Genomic DNA, 23,193 nt, shown 5'->3' on the forward strand with positions numbered 1-23,193 from the left:
AAAGTTAAAGTTATTAAAGATACGTTAAAGTCCTAAAGATGTAGCAACTTTGTAAGTATTACTAAAATAAATATGTCAGTAAATAGTATATTGAATAGATAGATAATATAAATGCATATTACTCAGTATTATTTAGATACTTGGATTTTTTTAGTCAGTATTTCGATTTATGATGCGCCGTAGTTAACATTTTTTTTCCAAGCGGATCGTTGGTAAGTTTTTGTTGGAAGCCGCTTCCGCATATTTTTTTTTTTTTTTTTTTTTTTGTTCGAATACATTCCTCGATGTGACCGATGGATCGATAGTATTTTGCTCACTTTCTCCGAAAAATAAACGCTGAACACGCGGGAACGAGAGGGAAGAAGGGTGAACCGGGTGGTGAGTTCGATTCTCTTTCCGCCCCACCACCGGCTTTTCCCGCGGAACAGCCGCATGCGCCGTAAAAAAGCACGGCCGCTACGAGTTTCGTTTCACTCTTCGGGGTTCGTCTACCCATTGCCCGATAAAAAAGCTCCGCTTGCGCGGCTCTCGTTCGTCGCGGACATAACTGTTCGTCCGCGGTTCGTGTCTTCATCGTCATTATCATCGCCGTCGTCTTCGTTGTTATCTTCGTTGCACAAACGCCTCGTCATCGTCGTGCGATTTTCGTCTCGTGTTGTTTCGAGGGAAGAAACGAGACGACTGATAGTCGAGAACGAAGAAGAAGAAGAAGAAGAAGAGTGCAGCGGGGCTTCGTGCCGACAGGGATGTCGCGATGCGAAGAAAGAAGTGCATCCATACGGGTGTGGACGGATGAGAATGGGACGAGGAGGTGGGGACGCTGCGACGGACGGTGAGAGAGAGTGTTAAGAAGATGAAAATCCGGCTCTGGATGCTAGGAGCGGTGTCTTTCCACCCGCCACCTACGTACGTTTCGCTACAATCGTCGTGACCGACGTCCATGGTGGCTTCCAGTACGTCGGCGATAAGGGTTGCTTCTCGGTGGAAAGCCGTGGGGTGAGAACGACGTACAGACCACGCCTCTTGTCTAAGGTTACCCCCACCGACGACCTGAACTCTCTCTCGCTCCCTCACAGGTCTCTCCTCGCGCGCGCGGGGAACCTAAGATTTTTCCACTTTGCTCCCCTCGCCCCGCTTTTCCACCCTTGCCGTTGTTACCCTCTTTGCTTCTTCCCCCTCTCCCCCTCTCCTTCTCTCTGTAGCTCTCGGCCACCTCCCCCCCGTCCGCTTCCTTCTCCATGGTAGGAGAGTACCGACTCCCCCTTCTTCTATTGATCCGGCACTAAGGCGGTTTCTTGCGCCCTCCGGAGACCGCTACACGGATCTCGCAACGCCGCCCGAAAGCTTCGTCGTATCTTCTTTTTTTCTTCGTCCCCTACTTCACACTCCGTAACCTTGAATGTTCCCTCCGCCAGCGCTTTTTTGCACGTTTCTCGCCTTTTGGCACATTGTCCAGCGCTTTCGAGCTTTCCGCACGTAATGTAGTATACGCGTGTATAGATGGCTTTTATACAAAGAGACAAACGCTTCTCCGTTCATCTTGATAAACCGGCTCTTTGGTGAAAACATTTTACGATTAAATGTGCATGTACTTACGCGATTACACTCGTATACTTTTAATTAATGTCTGATAAGTTGACTTTACTTTCTCGCTATCTTACAAATATGTAGATTGTTGGAGCAAGGTTTATGCATCTCTTGCTTTTAAACGCACAAGTTCCAGTTTGTCAAGACTTTATACACGTCAGGATTGTAATTTTAACCGTATTGTGAGATGAATTTGTGTATTTTGTGTAAGGGAGACCTTACACAATTTTCTACACCTTCTCAGCACGCGTTTTCCATTGGAACTGTCGACATTTCAGACTAGATCGCTATAAGATCGCAACGATTACGTAGAATGTTCCATGGTAGTTCCATAGATACGCGTATATAACACGGTCTATGTTCTATGGTGAATGAGCATGGGGTGTGGGTCGCGCGCGGGGCGGCGGGGAGGAGGGGAGAAAACGGGAGGAAGGCGGGCTTGAGCGGTGCTTTAGCCGGGGGCTGTTAAACACGGCGGGTCTTATCGGTAAAACTGTTCTGTACAGGACTACCACGTCCAGCCATTGGCCGCGGGAGTATCTCTGGCCTTATACTCGTTGTCTGCTAGATATGCATGCGAGGTACATTACGCGACGTTAATGCCCGCGCGCTAAAATCGTTCGTAGGAAGCGAAGACTCGCTGAAACCCTGTAAACCCTGTCGAGACGTTGCTTAAACTGTCACGCTCGCTCGCATCGAGGTCAGACAATCTGATTTTTGGTCCGAGCGCAGCATCGGACGACGGAACGTCTTTCCATCTGTATACGCGGCTGCGTCGCTGAACGACTTTTAAACTTGAACAATTTTTCAATTCAACTCGCATTAGTCGTGGGGATATCAAAATATCTCTTGTAACTGCGAATAGATGGAAATGGTATTACCTGCACAAAATCATATTTTGAACATAAAATGCCTTTCGAAATTGTAAATATCATGATGTTTTAATTGATAGAGAGAAAATGATAGTATTTTTGTATGTTGTTCATTTCTTTTCCTTTCTATTGCCATTTAAATAATAGTCGTTACTATTTTAATAATAATTATATCGTGAAAGAATGAGAAAAGAATGTCTTAAATTAAATGAATTTGTCCCTGAATCGCTTCGACTTTGCATCAGGTAAACAATCAGATATCTATTTGATGCGAGTCCGTTCGACTTTTCGAGCATTTAAAGGAAGCGCCCGATTGTGGAGAGTGGGCGCTTCCAGTGAAGAAACTTCAACAAGTTTCCTAGGAATTGTTCCAGTTTGCACAATTGTCCATAGTGCACAATCAGCCATTCGACGTTTTCCTTATCTGGCGTTGATTGTGATTGAATTTTCTCGCTCTTATTGTAGAGACGTTCGTGACATTCGCGATCAACCGGATTAATTTATTTAACTTGATCAATCTTTCTTATTTCAACTTTTGTGCAATAATTTTAACTGTAATTTTATTTTTATTAGAATATTTGCGATAAGATTCGTAAAGATATGCATGTAAAAATTAAACGTTAAAAAATAAAAAGTTGAAGAAAGCTTACGGAAAAAAACATATATATACATATATGTAGAAAGAGAGAGAGAGAGAGAGAGAGAGAGAAAAGAAGAATAAATTTTCTTCAGCTTTAAAATCTTCAGCCGAAGAAAATCTATGTTTTTCTCTCTATATATTTTTGACGTAAGCTTATTTTAATTTTTCAATTTCTACATACATATTTTTACGAACTTACATACAAAAAATAAGACAAGTAATTTCTTCTTCAAACCTTTCCTCGTTCGTTCGTGTTTCGTCCGTGTAAACCCCGGCCTTAATCTTTAGCGACGATTTAAATTCTTATCACCTCATTTGATGTGCGTCGTTTCGAGTGTCGGGGTGATACGCGGACGCGGCGAATAATGCGAGCGCGAGCAGCCGAGTATATAGGCAGGATCACTTATAAGCCCCGAGCTTGTATATATGTATTCCTGGGTAGCCTTTCTCGGCATTAGGTAGTCGGGCTAAGGCCTTAGAGGTCTCCTGGCAACCAAGCCTATCAAACTATCTTACGGTCTAACCCTTACCAACCCCTCCCCGAAACCTTCCTCGACCCCCTGGAATCTCACTTCGCCCTTAACGACCGACCCCATGAGAGACACGGCGAAATTGAGAAAATTATCCTGCCCCACGTTATGCGGAGACGATGACCACGGGGTTCTCGGCTCTCTCCCTCCCCTCTGATACGATCCGACACATAGACAGGAGCTTATAGAGACCAGCAAGAAGTCCTGCGGGATCGCTGGGGAAACTAAATGGCCGACGAGTCGGCTGCCATCTTAGTTGCGAATTAAGGAAAGGGTAGTTCGACCCTAGTAGATAGACGCACCCTTGAAACGTTCGAAGGGGTAGCCGATATAATTTGGATTCGAGGGGCATGACAGCGTCCATTTTTGTGCATTCACATTTTTGTTGTGAATTTATGTTTACTATTAGAACAAAATAATTACAACTTTTTTTTATTGAATTAATGACAACAATTCGGTTGATGTTTGTATTTGTGTAATTTTGATAAAGTTTTGTTAGTTACTGTCGATTCACCAAATATTGCACTGTTAACTTATTAGTGACCTACATTTGTTGCTTTGTGCAAATGCAGAATATACATCAGGCTCAAAGTAGCGACCACCGTATTCGATAAGCATTAAAGAGCGTTAAAGAGATGGAGGCAATCGTCGAAACGTTTTTAGAAGTTTAGAGGAGTAATTAATACCTCTTGTGTTCGATTATCTTTGAAAGATCGATAAGATTGGTTTAAATATTTCTTTAATAGACTGATTATATTAAGTTTTAAATTACTGAATATTGTATAATAATTGAAGTTAAAATTGATAGAAATACTGGGAATTAATGATTTTTTAAGTCAGTTAACAAAAAATTTTTGTTCTATTTTGACTCGCATTTTATCGCTTACTTTTGCTTATTTTTCGAAAAGCTGCAAAATTCGAAGCTATATTATAAAAATGGCTATATTGGTAAGAAAGACTTTTTGTATTTATGTTTCCAAATTTTTATTTTTAGTTTTTGTTTGAGAAATATAATTCAAAAACGAAGTGGTACGAAGTCAGTCTTGGCGACCTTCTTTCACTAATTTGTATTTTTTAAAGCGGAGGCTATCTTCAATTATCGTAAAGAGAATAGGATGAAAACGTCTTGGGACGTGGTCTGAAAATGCCGAACTTGCGACACGTAGACAGAAACTCTCGTGACGAGTTCCGAAATTGCCAGCTATTTATCCTCCAAGCCAAAGTTTCGTACTCAATGATCGCAGTGTTTTCGCGTGCACAATGAGAAGTCGTAGTCGTTAACTCGGTCGGTGCACTCGTTTCGCGGCGCGCGGTGTGGGCGAGTACCGAGTGTGGGCCGTGAGTCTGCACTCGCGCGAGCTGATCGTGGGAGGGACGCCGAGGACCAAAAGGGTCGGTCTGTCGTCATTCTAGTATGGTTACAGCGGGCGCGGAGCTTGACAGAAGTTGTAAACTTTATGGTAAACCGTGGCGGGGCGACGCCGGCCACGGCCAGTAAATGGGGAAGGTGCCGCACCGTGCAGCGCCGTGTGCTTAATCCAATCCGGAGTTTGTTCTTTCGACGATCGACGTAATCACCGGCCTCACGTAGTTTCCAACCTGGCCTGGCCTTCTCCTGCATCGTCTCCCTCCGTCCCCATTCCTCTCAAGCGACCGACCGACCGACCGACCTAACACTTCGCTCTAAGGTTCCACCTCCGGCGTATGTACCTCGTTTACGAGTGTTTGTCGATGCTCCAGCTTCGGGATCATCGAGGTGGTAATGGACGTTCGCGCCCACCAAGCCCTCAGAAAACATCAATGACTCTAGAACTTTGATAGTAAAAGACTTTACCCATCTCCGAATTTGAAGAGAGCGAAGAGAAAAAGTACTCCTGCCATAGTACTTTCGAAAAACAGTAATACTAGCAATGCGACGTCTGAAATTTTACGTTAGAATTCTGATAAAAATAAAAGTCGGAGCGTAAGTCTAATGCGAGGGGAGAATGACACAAAATTAACGAAAATTCTAAGGGGCATGAATTAGAATAGCGGAACGTAAAAAGAGTTTTAAGAGTACACCTCTTTTTCTGCTTCAATTTGCGCTACCTAAAAGTTTCGTTTACGCTTTCATCATTCTCCCCTCACATTCAATCTACGCTTTTGTGTACTTTGTTTACTTTTTGCCAGGATAGACATTAGAAGACGTTAGGTTTTCTCATTTGATAATTGTGATATTTTTTTTCCATTTGCAATTAGCGTCGATCTAGTCCCTATTTAATTTGTCGATAAAACGTCGATCAGCTGAACTTTAAACGAAAAGAAATTTAATTTCCTAGGTGAACGACTGAACAGCCTTTAATACCTACGGAATTATCGAATAACAAATGTCGCTCGATACGCTGAGTGACAATTAAACATGAAGCGATCTATTTATGTTTTATGTGAGAATGATGAACTCTTGTTTGTTTTATACCTAATCCTCTTCATCATTTTATTAATATGTTAAACATGCTGTCTATATTTGATCAGTTTCGCCTATATTTAATCAACGCCACTTAATACTACTTGATTACTACTTTTTTTATCTTTTCTTAGATTTTTAATTGTGGAAAAAGTGCAGCATAATTAGTTAAAACATATTTCACCGAGGTTGATACAGTTATAATTCGTAAAGATTCTAGCTGGATTGCATATCTAACGCAGCTGCAGAGACTCTTCGCGGAACTCTACGGGGAATTCAGTTAGCTATAGCGACAGACTACCTTCGTTCGGGGTGTTTCGCCCGGGACGCGATTAATTATGGGGCTCCTTTTGGGGCTGCGAACCTCGAGGCTTTGAGCTCAGTCGGGAGAGCGCGGCGCGTGTGGGATGGGAAGTATAAGATACGCTCAGAACCAACGTAGACACCCGGCTTAGCTTCCTCGAGTATTAGATCAATAATTCTAACCTCAAACTGGCTCGGTCACGGACGTCGAACGCTCGGATGTAACTCGATATTCCTTCGTCCTGAATATTACTTCATACTCGGTATCCCTAAGGGCGATTTAATAATTTGCAGTAAAACCGGATGTGTCGTTATTCTTTAATCGCTACATGCGTAATGCGCTCAAATGCCGAAAGATGAATGATCGAAATCCGGAAGTAGAAAGGAGGAAGAATACAATTTTTATAATGTACGAAAAATATAGTTATAGTAAAAATAAAAAAAAGATTCACACAAAATAAAAATAAAAAAATAAAATTTCTATAAATCTAACATAGAATAATTGGCTTACCATGATTTGTAGTAGAAACGAGAAAATTGTTTGTTTTATCGATGAGACTCTTCAGCTAGTAGCTCGTATATTGTAGCCCGACTGGAGGAGTCGCCAAATTGTGCGAATGATCGCTCCTGGATGACAGGATGAAAAACTGCATGATGATGATGATGATGATGATGATGACGATGAATTTAATGCGCGACGGGTCTCCACAAGGTTCCTCGGTGAGAATCTTCGAATGTCAGAAAGATGTTTTACGATCCGTAGGGATGCCGCGCGCCGCCGTAATTTCAACGATCGTAAATTTCGAGAGTTGCCCGCCCGGGAGAAAAACTGTTTTATGAGCAGGAGGGATGCTGCGTGGACCGCAGCATCCTCGATACTGACCGACAGACCTAGATTTTCGTCTCTTGAAATACGCGGAACCAGCTCGCGGGTTACCGCACGCGTGCAATTTGCGATGTAGAATTTCGGTCTTTAGATTTCGAGAACCTGCCGCCCCTCTTTACGGGATCTAGTTTCTTCTCCGCCGAGAGAACACATGCAGGAGATCACCATTGGTCCAGGCTTACCGTGAGAACGTGCAGCGGTCAAGTAGCGAGATGTCGGGAAGCCGCGGCGCGGAACAGGTTTTCTTCTCGTTCAATATCACGTAAACGACGTAATTTATTCACCAATATGACATATATACTTTACAAAACCTTCAGAGATAGTGTGTGGCGAACTTCTTTGTGTTTAATTTCTTTAACGACACGCGCAGATGCGTGGCGGATATTAAAAATATGAAAGGAGAATTTGCTACATCGATAAATCTGTACAAAAAGTACAGAAATATTTCTAACGAAACAAAATATAAGATATATTTAATAAAATTTGAATAAAAATAATAAATAATTATCCATTTCTTTCTATCGTCCTACTTATAGAACAGCATGTCTTTTAATTTTTTTTCCGTGAGTATATAATATTTTTTAAAAATAATTGTTTTTTAATTATAAATTAATGGGTCAGTAATTATAAAATACGGTAATTATCAAAATTTTTATAGACTTGGCCATGTAAAATGAATTAATTTAGAGATATGATTAGATTTAAAGATATGCTAGTGAAAACGGTAAGCGGCTACTTGGGTATTATTATTTATTATTGCAATGCGACTTCGTAATTGCGGAACACAATTTGCATAATGTATTTTTTGTAAAGTAAGTTAATATGAAGATGTTATTGAGACCTAGAACATGACAAGACGAGTATTGCTCGAGTCATATATACGTTATCGTCAACCCGGTCCGACCAGTTTCATCCCCTGGACCTGATTTAAGGGATACGTTCTTCCGCATGATAATCGCTCATCTCGTGAGATGACCGACGGTCATCGGTATCGTGAGAAAGCTTCGCAATTCTTCAGAGCAGTTCTCAACGAAACAGGTTTTCGAAAATTTGGTCCAGGGCTAGATCGCGTATTCTCATCCATCTCGTTTCACTTTGTTAAGTGTGACACACTTCCGAGTTCTACAATAACGTATAAGCTTCCTTTATATTATTAACGTTGCAACGTTTAAAATTAGAATAATGCGGATTAAAAATTAGCATAATAATAATATATTACTTATTTTTTTGAGACGATAATTGTGACGTCGGATATCTGGCAAAATTGAGATACACACATATGCTTTCTATAGATAGATGTAGGCATTTAATTGATCCATTGATTTAATTTCTGAGGCATCGAGGCGAAAGAGGTCGTTAATAAAGATCGAAGGGTCGCTCTGTCCCTTCCAAATTTTCACTCTGTTTCTTCTCTCCTTCGCGCGTTATGAGTTTCTCCGAGGATTATACGGATCTATCGTTTGCGAAATCGTGTTACTACACATCGGTGTTTAAGCAACTAAGGGCTCGAGCTGCCGACGGTTTAGGGGCGTAATGTACGTATCATTAATCGAGCGTCAAATAACTTGGCGCGAAATGGAGTTCACCCTCAACGCCGGAATTTTCCGTAAAATGAAATCCCCGCATCGTCTCGACGGAAGTGGCAATTATTTCATACGCGCAATTAAATTCAGCGCCTACGCGTACTATCGTTACGATGCAAATGTGTACTTAAACTTGTGCGGCGATTTGACGTTTCTTTTCGTTTCTCTCACAGTATCGTTATACATTGAGTTCTCTACGTAGTTAGTTTAATAACGGCAACTCAGATGATGCAGATCGCATTGACGTCAGTATCGATATATTGCAGCATATGCATTTACTGCGCCCGATGGAAACTTATTCCACGGTTCCACGGGGCTCCGGTAACTTCAATTACGATCGGGTATAAATTCCATTTCTAGTCAATGGTAGTCACGAGACTCCAGCCATATTTGCGTGGTTTGCGAACGGCGATTACAGAGACCGCTGATTTTCCATGAATTTCGCGCCATGTGCAGAGAAGGCACGAAGACATTTAACTGTGTAACTCCGCACGTTGAAAGGTATCACGCTATTCACATCAACATCAGTGTGATTAATAGCATTAATCTTGAACATATAAATATATTAGACCAGCATTTACTTTCTACAGAAGTATTTTAATCAGTCGCACATGTACATTTAGATATTGCGCATAGATATAATTTCTACGCAATTTTTTAAGTAGAAAAAGTTTTACTTTGTTTCGCACTTGGGACAAGTCTGGTACGCGAATTAAAATATATAATCTATACAGATTTAATAAAAAAAAATATTTTATAAAAAATAAATTTCTAATTAAGTTAACTGTCATGGATCGATGAGGATTTCGCGCGCTTTCTTTTATACGACTACAAAGTGTCGCAGATATAGGTTGCAATTCGCTTTCTTTTCCAGTTTCCAATATCGAACCAGTTGGAAACACCGTGCGCGGTCTTTCCGACTCTCGCGACCATGTGACTGCATATCCCGCAGAGTCAATCGCCTTCTTCCCCTCTCGCCCGCCCAGGGGAGAACCGCGTAGTGGATAGCGACGATTGCAAGTCGGCAATTTAATACGAACGCGATAGTGTACGAAGGAGAGGACTCGAATGAAACTCCGAGTGAGGGTGGCGGAGGAAAGAGGGGAAGGTCGACCGGTGGGAACGACTGAGAGAGAAGATCTGGGTGGAAAACGGGAGCGGAGGGGGTGGTTGCCGGTAGTGGAGGCCGTGGTGTTTGGAGGTTAGACCGCAGTTACAATATCGCTTGATTAGAAATGTACATAGCGTATATGCGCGCGGGCCGCATATCCAGATGGTGGGTGGGCGGGTTGGGTCGGGTCGATGCCTGGGCAACTCCATAGTTTAATGCACGGACCGTGGAACTTGCAATAAGGAAGGGTGAACGGCGAGCAGGGGGTAGCCGCGGGGCTTTCGTGGAAGAGGAGGAGGAGGAGGAGGAGGAGGAGGAGGAGGAGGAGGAGGAAGAGGAGGAGGATGGAGAAGGAGGTAGAGGGTGGTTTGGTCGTGGGTGGCAATGGTGAGGAGGTGAGGAGGACTTGGGAGTCTCGCGGGCTAAAGGGGGGACAGTGCGGTGCGGAGTCTCCGTGCATACTCGCGCACACCTACGCAAACGATAGTTCCAGTCTGCGGCATAACGCGATCGCGCTACTTGCTCGAGGGTAGCCGTGGGGCCCTCCAGAGGCGAAATGCCTGCGTTGCTCTCGTATACCTTCGCATACCTTCGCATTTGAACTTACTCGCGACGCCAATCGGATCGCTGCCACCACCGCCGACATTCAGCTACCGATAACTCGAGATGCTCTTTCGCGAGATCTGCAGATGCATCGCGAACACGGATTATTGTCTTGTTTTATGACGACCCAGAAGTGGTTCACGTATACCGATGCTCAACGATGCTTTCTCTGTTATTTTTATAGCTATCTAATTTATAGCTTTCCAAAAATCCACTGTTAAGTATCAACCATCGTTGAGAAACACACATTTGAATTTTAAGTTAAGACTTTGTTAAATCGAAAAAAAAACATATAAAAGAATTCTTTTAAAAGTATACAGACATTTATGAACTTTTTTTTTAATGAATAAAACTAAAGATGCATAATTAGTTAAACTTTGTAGAAAAAGTATGTGCAAAAGTCACTAAAATAAACTTGTTTTATATATTAATTTTGCAGAACAATTTTGTAAATAATATTTTAACATTTCGATTTTTGTTATTACAGATTACAGTATAACGAAAAAAAAGAAAAATATTTTTATTGGCAACTCTTTTTCTTAGAAAGAGTACGAGAAATGTGAGACTCTTGCATCCGTTATCGCTGTATAAAGCAAGTAAGATGAGTTTTTACGAAGGTCATCTTTAAAAAGAGAGATATGCGCAGCTTGAGCTCTGCTTGAGTGCCATACTAATAATGAAGGCGACGATCCATATTCTCACGGTGCATTTAACGCTAAATGTGGTCGTATAATTTTTATCTCACATTGACACTGAACGTGATAATGATAAATAGATAAAACATCGGGAGAATTGAACGATCATATTTTATAAGAAACGAGTGCAGACACGATACATGTACTTTCGCGCAAGCGAAGAATAGGAATCGTAATTATAACTTGAAAAGAGATAGTTCGAGACCATTCTTCTACTGCGACCGTTGTTAAATTTTAAGCTGCTGCCGTTTTATATTTTAGTGTTCACTTTGCGATTTTGCCGACAGGGGAATGAGATCGAGATAAATATGATTTTGCAAACTGCGTAGCTCTGAAACGCGGCAAAGGTACCTCGCATGTCCATCCGTGCGGTATCAAGATAGTTCTGTATTAAAGCTATACCTGGTTTCTGGTTTCTGGTTTCTGGATCGGCTACGCCTAGACTCCGGCCGTTGCCGCTCTACACCGACGGAGTGCTCGTCCTCGAGGAATATTCAGCCATTCTCCCATTTCCAGCATCGCCTTTCCCGTTTCTCTGCGGCCGCGCCCCCCCTTTCCCGTCTCCCTCCTCTTATCCTCCTTTGCCATCTCCTCGATTCGACCAAAGTTTAGAGAGCTCGCGCTTGAGAGGAACGCCGAACGTCACTGCAATATCGCGTAGTGTTCCCGAAGAAGATGGCGGTCGCAACGTTGAACATGATTGCCAAACTCGGAATACCTCGTTCGTGCTCCGCTGCTCTTCAAATCAATACGAAAGGCTGATGGCAGGTTGAATATAGGTTTCCTCAGTTGGAGTCTCCTCACGTATCTATAAACTTCTTTCAGTTTCAAAATATTTCCTTTATCGCAGCAAAGTCATATTTTTGGAAAATTCACTAAACTACTCACTCTTAATAATAACGCGATCTCTCAACGAATGGTACGCGTCATTAGAGATTTTTGCTGATGTACAAAGAGAATATTTTATCTAATATTTTATCATTGTAGTTGATAGATTGAGGTATTATTGAAGTTATACGCGAAGCTTTAAATACTTGAGTACTTAGAAATCTTGAAACGGGAACCAGCGATCGCGTCGTTCTTCAACGCGGGAGCACGTTCAGTAAACGCAACGGACAAGTTTGAAAGGCCAATAATGCAAAAAGCTTATATCTGCGACGGTGCCGAGCGAGTATCTCCGAGAGTAGAGGTGCAAGACAAACGACGTTGTTTCCATGGGGGGATACCGAAAACAGCGGGCCGGGCCGGTTCCTAGCAGTTAATTAGCTGAATAATGCAGCGTTAATCTAGTCAAAATTGCATACATCTAGACCACGCATGTAGTTTCGTTCTGGCAAACTCACGAGTGTGGTTGTTCGCGCGCGGGCGTGTATGCACGGAACAGGATTCACTTTTGGTTGAACGCGAAGGGCATCTCTCGCCCCGTTATACATATTTCAGAAGCACCATTTGCGCGATAATTCTTTGTAGCCACGTGTGCCAATTGAATATTGATAGCGCAAACTGGGCTGCAGAGTAGAACAATTAAATTCGTTTCCGCCGTGAAATATACATTAGAATTTGAACAGTTAAATACCGAGTATGATTAGTCTCGCATTAAGTAAGTTTGCGGTAGAAATAAACTTAGCACAAAGGGTGAACCTTAAGGCTTACCTTGAGTTATTCATGTACGTAAAGAAATGACAAAGGTCGTACAGCAGTGATCTCGAGTAAAGGTCAATATGTATTTTGCATCACAAAAGCAATCTTAGACAGAAAATAACGATGTGGCGCATATTGTTGTTTTCCGTCTAAGATGGAATTACCCAAGTTCACAGTTAATTTCAATTTAATTATTATTTTCTTTGATATGAATTATATATAAAAAAAATTGACAAGATATTCCATTGTGTGAAGTTTCTAACATCATTCAGGTAAAGAAACGTATTAATATATATGGATAAAGCACTGAGGAAATTTTCATTTAAAAATAAATTCCAATGTTACCATGAAGATGAACATAATAACATTCTTTAATGAAGTTCTCTCTTACAGATGCGGTATATATCTGTAAGAGAAAAATACGGGTAGTCGAAGCTTTTCTACTGGCAATATTCTTTATTCTCATTGACGCAGTAAAGTAGTCAAAAGATCAAGTCGATGAAATGAAGGAGAAATGTTTGCGCGCGTGTGCGTGTATACGAAAGTATACGAAAGTGCACGTACATCGCGTCCGTGCGTGCGCGGAGCACGCAATCTCATGGCGAGCCGACGCGGTAGCCTGGAAAACGAGGATAGAGAGACGGCCCCCCACCCCCCTCTTTCCCCCTGTCGTTCTCCTGCCTTCCGTGTATAATCGAAAGTAATTATATTAATTGCATCGCGTATCCCCGGGACCGCTACGAGAGGTATTGGCCCGTCGGTTAATTCCACGCAAGTACACGCGTGCAAATGCGCCGTTCACGCAGAGTACTAGATCAGGGGAGGGAGAGAGGGTGGCCAGCGGGGAATGGCCAAGTTGCGCAATTAAACGTTAACGAATTAACGTCTCTCTGCAAGAGACGTCGCGTCGACTTCACGGCGGAGCGTCGAGTTGTTAAATAAATGTCCGCGGTTTGGTCCCTGTAATTAGAAAGTGCGATCCACGTGCGGCGTGCCTTCGTTCCTCGACGCTTTCGTCTAGAGGAATTAATTGAGATGCACACGATTCATTCTACATTCGTATCGAGATTTACGTTTTTTTCTTTTTGCCTCGGTGCTCCGCCGCATCCTTCCGTACTCGCCGTTCCATCTAACTTTCTTCTTATCAATAAAATGTTCAAGCGGAGGACACGCGGTCGCCGACGGTCAACTTGATTCGTGTAAAATGCGTATTTAAAATCAAATCGAGTTAAAACGCATTAAGTGTGCATCCTAGAAATTACAATATACATAATACATGATACATTACGGTGCGTCGATAATCTCGCCCGGTATTAGAATTCTCATGTTTGGGAGTCGCGGTTTATCGGAGGGAAGCAAAAGCCCTCCCCCCAAGGTCTCAATACCCACCACACGGACAACGCCCGTTATTTCCTTATAATTACTCCATTTCCTCCCTCGCGTGTATAGTTACAGGCCGAGGCTTGTATAGCTAAATCGATGGGAGAAAACGGCAGATATTGGAACGCGATGCTTGGCCGGGACCAAACGATGGAGAGACAGCGAAACGCGGCGGTGGCGGTGGCGGCAGCGGCAGCAGCGGCTTGTCCGAAGATATCGAGGAAATGAACGGGAATGGTTGCCGAGCAAAATCATACCGCGATAATTACCTATTAACTGCATTGTACCCGGCGCCGCCGTCGGCGTTCGTCTTTGGTCAGATGGCCGAATGCCAAAGTGCTTCTCTCGGTTCTTTATAGTTCGCAGTCAACGTTATGGGAAGGGCTGGTAGAGATCTTCCAAAATTGATATCTAGTGGACGAGATATAAATTGCTCGATTGAACGAACAGGCCTCGAGTTATTATTAAGCGGAACCTCGAGAAATAGATTTCTATTTTATCTCTATCGGCGTTCTTGTTTTCAGATTAAATAAGGAAATGCGGGTTTTTAACTTGAAGCGAGATACGGAGAAATAAATCTCCCCTTATAATCTTCATTACTGACGATGCTAATAAAAAATTGATAAAAATACGTGCCTCGTGGCTAATGCGGGAAACAAGTATTTAGCGGTCAAACTGACCAGTTTGGCCGTTGGAGTGTAAATAATTTATACCTTACTAGACACAGATTAAACATAGAAGCCTTTGAGAGCTTCCCGGCGACGGGTTCGCATTAATCAACGAGCATTAATCAATAGACAAGACGCTAATCAGGAACGTCCGGCAAGTAGGTCGATCGGAGGTTCGCCCGAAACTTTTCGATCTTGCTCGCCGCAGAGTTGGAGATTCCACGTCGCGCGATGAATGCATGCCTACGCGCGTACGTGTTCGTGGCTGCATGTGTGCGCACACAGCCGTTCGTTTGCAGCGGACTGTGCAGCAACAGGGTTACCCACGAGTTCGGCCGACGCTTTCGTCTTTCGAGATAGAGAGACGTTCCTGTGAAGACTGGAAAGCCGCGATCCCCGGTGCAGACCGGCCGAGATGCCTGAGGGTTGATTGATTAGAGGGTACGGCGTAGGAGAGAAACTGGGAGAGTTCCGGGGTGCGGGTTAGTTCGGCAGGGGGCTTCCTGGGTTATTTGGAGTCGGGGGCGAGGGATGGTTGGCGCAGAGCGACGGCGGCGGCGGCGGCGGTGGCGGTGAAGGCGGCGGTGAAGCCGGCGGTGGTGTGGGGAACGGTGTTGGATTCGAGGTGGAAGCAAGGTAAAGGGCGGAGGCGAGGGACGACCGGGCGAAGAAGGGTGGCGGCCCGTCCGGTGTTAGAGAAGGAAGGCTGGAGGCGGTAGTTCGAGGTGCTACAGTTTATAATAGTTGCCGCCGCCCTCGGGCCAACCGACCCTGCCCGCAACTTCCACAGAGTTGCTTAAACCTAACCTTCTCTCACGGGTACACGGGACGATCAAGTGTGGTCCGCGGCTCGGCTGAAAGAATGTGGGTTACTCGGTCCCGGTCGACCGCCGATGCCGCACCATTTTTGCATCGTCGCCGCTCTCACCCGCTCGTGCCGTAGCCGCGAAAGGGGCCCGCGGTAACGCACGGTGCCGCGGGAAAGAGCACGAACGATGCTTTCGAGCCGCCAATAGTATATCCGCCGAGCGACAGCGCGCGTGTGCCGTAGATTAGTTTGTAGTTCGTCGTTAAAGAAAAAGCCGAGTTATTAGTTGCGGCTTAGGGAAGGTGAGGGAAGAAGGGGGGGCAGGGAACCAGCGGGAAGATGAGGAGGTCAGGCGGCCCTCGCGCAATTTAGCGCAAGCTTATCAGATCCGCTGTACTTCCGCCGCAATTTATGCTACTTACTTAGGCGACGCGCGCTATCTTCTGCTATTTATAAGAACAATGATTAATGACTGATAATCTGCCTTGATAAATTAAATGCGAATAATATTCATGCTTATGGAATCTTTGATATTACGATTTTATCCGTCGGAAGTTTTACGTACGTAAAATATTCTTAACTTTCTTCTTCGATTTTTCGATCGAAATTTAGGTAAGATTTTTTGACCAATTTGGAATTGGAATTTTCATCAACTGAAATAGAAGCAACGAATTAACATGCCGATTACAATAATGTCTCAGGTATCGATTCTCTCTTTCCCGGTTCGTGAATTAATTCGAAAGAAAGCGGTTTCTACGTATTCACGTGTACGCGTACCTCCTGTACGTCGCGGCATACGATTTCTCGGTCCCGCGACAGCGGCCTCCGTTATAATTCTCCGTTATCTATGGAAATTCTAAACCATACTAAACAACAATATATATCCCAAAACTATGTAATTCCTCGTGCTTGCGCGTACGCGGTATGCAATATGTGGTAGCGAGGGTTGCAAACTGGTCGCAGTACTAATTTGTTTTGTGCTGCCTTTTTGATAATTTATGATCTCTCGAATAAAATGCATTGCCCTCTGATCTATTTGATGCTTCAGAAAATAATACTAGACGCAGAAATAATATTTAAAGAAACTTGAAAAATTAACGAGAAAAAAAATTTATATAAATAATTGTATAAAAAAAAGTATAATTTTTTCCAACTGTTGGCATAAATGCAGAAAAATCGTGATGCTCTAAATTTGCAGTTTTATTTTATTAAATTAAGCAATACTATATATACAAACTTGTTGCTACAACGAAAAATATTTTTCTTCTGATTATCCAAATATTTTATTTGCTAACATTCTTCGTTATGTAATTTAAATTTATTTCGGAACAGATAAAAGTTTCGGGGTAATTTTCAACGCGAGGACGTCCGTTATCAGAGTGTAGCGACGAAAGAAGGAGACGCAACGTACCTTTACGCCCCGAGACTCTCGACTAAGAGTTGACGTTCCTTCGAAGCGTTCGAAGTCGTCTATGCCTTAGAACTGGCATGTAATCATGCCAGTCCGCTATTACTTCCTATAACGCTATCTACGCCAGGAAACGCCATTGCTCGCTCGTTCCTACGTGGTCCAGGGACGCCGAGGATGATGAGATCTGCAGGCTTGCATCCTGATGAGACTATTAGGATGGCTTGATAAGTCCATAATATTCTGGTCGATGCTGGGCAACGCCGTCGACTCCACCCGGTGTCCTCGCCAAACCGCTACCTCCTCCTCTCCTTCTCCTCTACCGCTCGTCCGGCACCCAACTCCATTCCCTTCCGTCGTCGCCAACCCTTTTACGTGCACGAACGATGCCCGGCTTCGGTCGTAGTAACAACAAGATAGGTGACGCTTCCAATTTCTATCGACTTTGTCAACGCGATCGTTTCTCAATTTGCAGGAGACTTTATTTTTTCTAGAAACTCTGACATTTGTGTCTACGACTATTATATTAGTGTATCTCAAAAATTCGTCGTTTAATATTAGCGAGTTTTCCTCATCTGTATAAATAGTGCTATATTAAATGGTTGAACTTTTCGGTTCTTTCAACATCGCATGAATTATTGAGTATGCTAGAAGTCTATGTTGCCTCTTACTACTTCAATTTTATATTATTTTTAAAAAAATATTAAATTTTCTTAGCACTTTGAAGATGCTTTTATTAAAAAAAAATTTTAATAATGAGGAACGTGATAAATAATACATTGAATTGTTTATTCTAACGTCTATTTATTTTAATACAATTTACATTTTGCGTGTACTCTTAAAAGTTTGAAAGAGTCTATCTAATTTTTAATGAATTTTTCTTAATACGAAGGCACCTAGGAAGCGTTCTTCGGAAGCTTCAGACGAGGAACCTCGTCCGTTGCTCGTCTCTTGCGGGCGAACGGTCGATGTTGCGCCCTCGAAGCGGCTGAAATTAACTTTGAGCATTACAGATGTCGAGGCGCGCCGCGGCGAGAAGCTAACACCTTGTTAGCCTGACAAATTCGGTCCATCTCTCCTTCCTATCGTCCCTCACGACACTCGCCGTCTCCACCCGTGCTTTCTATCCCCGCGACAATATCCCAGCCTTTACCAGAAATTGAGGAAACTCGGCTCTTAACCCTTTAAATGGATACGCAAAATTGCGATCTGTCACAAGAAATGCCACATGTCCGTGTATGCAAAGGAAATATAAGGAAAGTTCTATTATTAGTTCTATTATAAATATCTGAAAAAACCGTCACGTTCATTTGCCTAAAGTTTAAATCGATTTTTGAAAGTTGGTCTATCGCGAGTGGCGTTTCAACATTTTCTCATTACACAAAGTGCAAGTGTGACGCTCAATCTATCTTGGAATTTATTGCAACATTTGCATAGATTTCGCAAAGCTCGCTGCTATGTGTTTTGCGCTCGTATTCGTAATAGCGTCGCTTCTCGCACGTATTTTGCGAGCCGGATGATAATCGACTTCTTACGCTACATGCCAAAGCTACCCTCCGTCTTCATCGGTCTCCCGAAATTGGCGCGAATGGAATCCCGAGCAGCTGCGGGAGTTCTCGTCGTACGTGCGGAGAGTGTCGAGCGTCGCAGGACGCCGCTTAATCGGGTCGTACCCTCCCGCGATCCGGGACTGCCATCGCCGTCAGCCCTTTCTAGACCTCCGCGTCGTCGCGCAATCCATGACGACTGGAAAGTGATATCGAGGATTTCGAGAACTTCACTCGATATTGGACGATTTCCAGGCACTTCCTTTGTGCCGCGTTACACGAAATGGGGTGGGTAAAACGGGTGGGTGGCGTAGAGGTATGACAATTGTGGTGGCGGCTACGGCACGACCGACCAACGGTCACGGGATGAGAACGGCGCGCCGAGACGCATCATCGTGTTTACGTCGAAAGGCGGAAGGGTAATGCCATTGCACGGCCGAGGAGTGCCAATATCCATGGGCTCGTCGGGCGGCATTTAATTGCGTTAGTATTTCATCGCGAGAGTCCGCGCCGAGAGGAGACTTTTCAATTAGGGTCGCGCAGTCGGTCGAGCAGCCGGTTAAAGCCTTTGGCGGAGTTGGCCATGTATATAATACGTAGAGATAGATAGAGATAAAGGCTGAATACTCCTCATTGAATGCGCGTAAAGGAAAAGTTTTCTACTTTATTACCTGGCTGGAGTTTTTCGTAATAAATTCTATAGTGTTTAAAAGATGGTTACTAGCATCAGCACCATAAAAGATATTTATTAGCATCGGTATCATTAAATTCATTATCAATTTAATATCATTTCTGACTTAATTTACAATTTGTATTTCAAGATCGAAAATATTCGGCGCTCAGTTTGAAGAATTAGAAAATATATGTAAATACGTAAGAAATATTAATCATTAAGATCCAGCTTTGACAGTTATTATAAATAGGAAAGTGGTTAAGGCGCTGTGATTGATTTTGCAATACGTTGAATACAAACATTTATAATACTCGACAATGAGAAATTATATAAGAACTTTGTCAATTTGAAGTATATAAATTATAAAGAATTAACAAATAACAGGAAAACTTTTATTTTTCTCTAAAATGATAACGTCAAAAATAAAAATTGAAAGAAGATAATAAAATAAGTTGTATGTGACATGTATGTACTTAGAATATTGTTATTAAATGTAAGCTACTATTTGATTTTATTACTAATTCATACTAATTATTTTATGTTTCAGGTACGTAGTAATGACAATAAAAAAATATCTCCGTAAAGGTAAGACGATTCGAGAAAGCAATTACATGGTAATAAATTGTAACAGACGAAGCGTCAATTTTATATTAGCTAGTTATTCAGCTCATTAATTATTAATCGCTGCGCGGAAATAGATATACAAGAATTAAAAAATTAATGCATAGATATCTATACATATATGTATAGATATTACATAGTTGAATATTCTGATTTAGGGATTTTTGATGTTAGCATTTAAAATTGATCTACGTCACGTTAATAATAAAATAAGATAAATTAAATTAAATTAAGTTTATGATTGAATATTCGTTTTTTGATTCATTGTACATAAGTTAAGGTTTATATAATAGAAACGTTTGGATTAAGCTTCCATATTTAATTATTGTTTATTAATATAGCAGAAATGTACTAATAGAAAGATTTAATACTTTAATTACATTGCGATTATATTAAAGAGATGAGTCGCTCCCTTAATGCATATCCCTGAAATGGAAAATAAAGATATCCTTATTCTAACCGATCCACGCTTTCCACCTGCATTTATTCCATCCGGCTGACTCGGTACTTTGCGTCGCATCGGAAGAGATTCAAGGGTGAGGAACATCAGCCGACGGTGGTTAGTATCCGGGTAAAATGATGTGAAAGCTTATGAAATGGCGGTCTAGTCCAGTGCGATACCAGCGCATAGTGTGTTTCCACCTCGCACCCAGAGATAATACGGCGGGGTGGTAACAGCCAGAGGTTTATCTTTGTAGGACCATAAAACTAACCCGTTCTACGCTTGATGATGACCGCTCCTCAGATACCAGTCTACAGCTCGTTTTAAAACTCGTTTGAAATTTTAGCCAGGCAATTCGCGATTGTTTCAAAATTTTAAATGTTAGTCCGATGTTCATTCCGCGTGATTTGTTTCCGACAAACTGTGCGAAATTCGACCTGCATGATCAGGATTAATGCTTAATTCTTAAATGAGTTAATTAACGAAATTAACGAAAATATTCTTTTTCTAGTACATTTGCTTATTACCATTAGTATTTCACAGTTATGTCTGCCAATATTTAAATGTACATTGTTATACAATAATATAGTTAGATCTAAAAGATCGTCAGGCTTCACATACGAGCAACAATAATCATTACAAAGTTACACGAATATCGCCGTGTGGTCCGATGTCAAAGTACATCGTGCACTTTGTCTCGGTGGTGAAAGGCACAATTGCCGAAAACGCAAAGTCGCCGTCGGAGAAGTTCGCGACAGCTTGATATTTTGGCGACGCATGTACGCGGCGATCGTAAATTGTAAAATCTATCAAGACCAACGCGGTCGACATAACTCAGGGGGGTTGCTATCCCGGTGGTATGAAGCATGGCGGCCAGACTCGGCATAAATACCCGGTTGCAGAACACTGCAGGAGCAGAGAGCAAGCCCAGACCCGTTGTGGCGTGGCAACATCATCTATCTCGAATAATTTATTATCGCACGACTACCGCGTCCTCTCGAAACCCGGACAAGAACGCAACTATAGGAACTACGAACGGGAAACGAGTGTCGTGCATATGCACCCGACCCTCATCGACCTTCCATCAGCTGGATTTCGAGATCGCGAACCTTGCAGTCATGCAAGGTGTTTGTGCCTTCTTTACTGACGAGGAACTTGTGATTTTCACATCAATTCTTATATAGTTGTCAGCACATAATGATATTAAGATCAAAGTGACAAATTCAATGTCCAAAAATTGCAATCACATTAATATTACTTAATGTATTGAGATAAACATGTGCAGCATATGCATTAAGCACTAAGTTTAATTTGATGTTGCTAAAGATATAACTTTAAAAGTGGAGTACCTTTCATATTTTTTATAGAAAAGTATCACTATATTTATGCACGTGCGTGCATTTTTATATAGATTATTTCATAAAAATGATGCTTATTCTACGAATGTTTCGGTATTATAACAACTCCATGTTTTTCGTAAATTTCAAACACACATATATATATATATATATATATAATACATATTTAAAAAGCTGACCTAATGATATCTAATCAAGAGTTCGCACGCAATAGGTACGTAAAACAAACAGTTTGCTCATATCAAATAGAAGTTATTGGTACAGACTAATTTGATTGATATGTCAACGAAGAAATCGATACACATATAATATCAGTATCATATCCAATATAATTAAATCACCTAAAATTTTATAAATAAAATACATTACAAGAATTACATATATTCATAAAATAACCTCGTTAAAATGCAGAAAAAAATATTTAAAAAAAGAGAACTATTAGTTTTCTTAAAAAAAGATAAGTTACATATCTTTAGTTGTTATACTAGTTAGGTGAAAAAAGTTAGTAAGTTTATTTAATTATACAAAATTTATATTATTACTAGACGAGGTGATATTTATTTTATTCATTACTCTTTTATATGAGAAACATTAACGGTTTAAGAAGCATGACTATAAAAATTACGCTAAACTAAATTTCTTATTTTTTTGTAAGTTTTATTGAGGACTAAAATAATTTCATAGTTATATATATAATAATTTAAAAGTAAAAAATACTTAATATTATGGTTTAATATTGCGTCAAGCTATATTGCTTTATATTCATATATAATTTTTCTGGAAAGCCAAGCTGTTAATTTAAGTGACAAAAAATTAAAAAATAATGTAAACAATTTTTAAAAATGGAATTTGCTTAGTGGCGCCATCCTACAGGGGGTTGATGAACTCATACGTGCGCTTGCCCGACGAATGTATGTAAGGGGTGAAGAGCGAAGAATAGCTCGTGCAAAAAATGCCACTAGATGGCACCAGGCTTCCCTTTAGGACGAAGAAAGAATCCTTTTTCGCTTTTTTGTACCTTCCGGGTGCAGATCGCGCTTGTAAAAGCGAGAGGGCGGCTCTGTACAATTCTTTTTACGCGCGGGAACGCCACGGTTAAATCATTTTTTTTAAAGAAAGCGATTTTTTTACACTCGTGCAAATGGAATATTCATATAAGATTATATTGTTTTTCATATCTGGATGCACGCTCGTCGACATTTCTGTCGTTGAGTGCAGCTTCTTCGGGCAAAATGGCGATGTTAGGTAAATCGAACAAGTCGACAGCAAAATGGTGTATTCACGGCGTCGCTACGTTTCCCCATCTTGGTATGCGGTTCAGATGTAGACACTGCGGAGGGGATAAACAAGGGGCAGTACTAGGTTGGCGGGCAGATTTTCAAAAAACCGGAGGG

General features: G+C 41.8%; 2 long non-coding RNA genes across 2 annotated transcripts in view; one reads left to right on the forward strand and one right to left on the reverse strand.

Moving 5' to 3' along the window:
• LOC113003594 overlaps positions 1–7,733 on the reverse strand; it is a 29,527-nt gene extending 21,794 nt beyond the window's left edge. The window contains exon 1 of the long non-coding RNA XR_003268581.2: positions 6,887–7,733. This is a non-coding gene — a long non-coding RNA (uncharacterized LOC113003594). The remainder of the gene's footprint in view (positions 1–6,886) is intronic.
• LOC120357562 lies at positions 266–20,462 on the forward strand. Its single transcript, XR_005574562.1, has 2 exons — positions 266–996; positions 19,926–20,462. It is a non-coding gene; the product is annotated as an uncharacterized LOC120357562 (long non-coding RNA).
• Positions 20,463–23,193: the final 2,731 nt, after the last annotated feature.

Source organism: Solenopsis invicta, chromosome 4 (genome assembly GCF_016802725.1).
Source record: "Solenopsis invicta isolate M01_SB chromosome 4, UNIL_Sinv_3.0, whole genome shotgun sequence".
In the NCBI taxonomy this organism is placed as follows: Eukaryota; Metazoa; Arthropoda; class Insecta; order Hymenoptera; family Formicidae; genus Solenopsis; species Solenopsis invicta.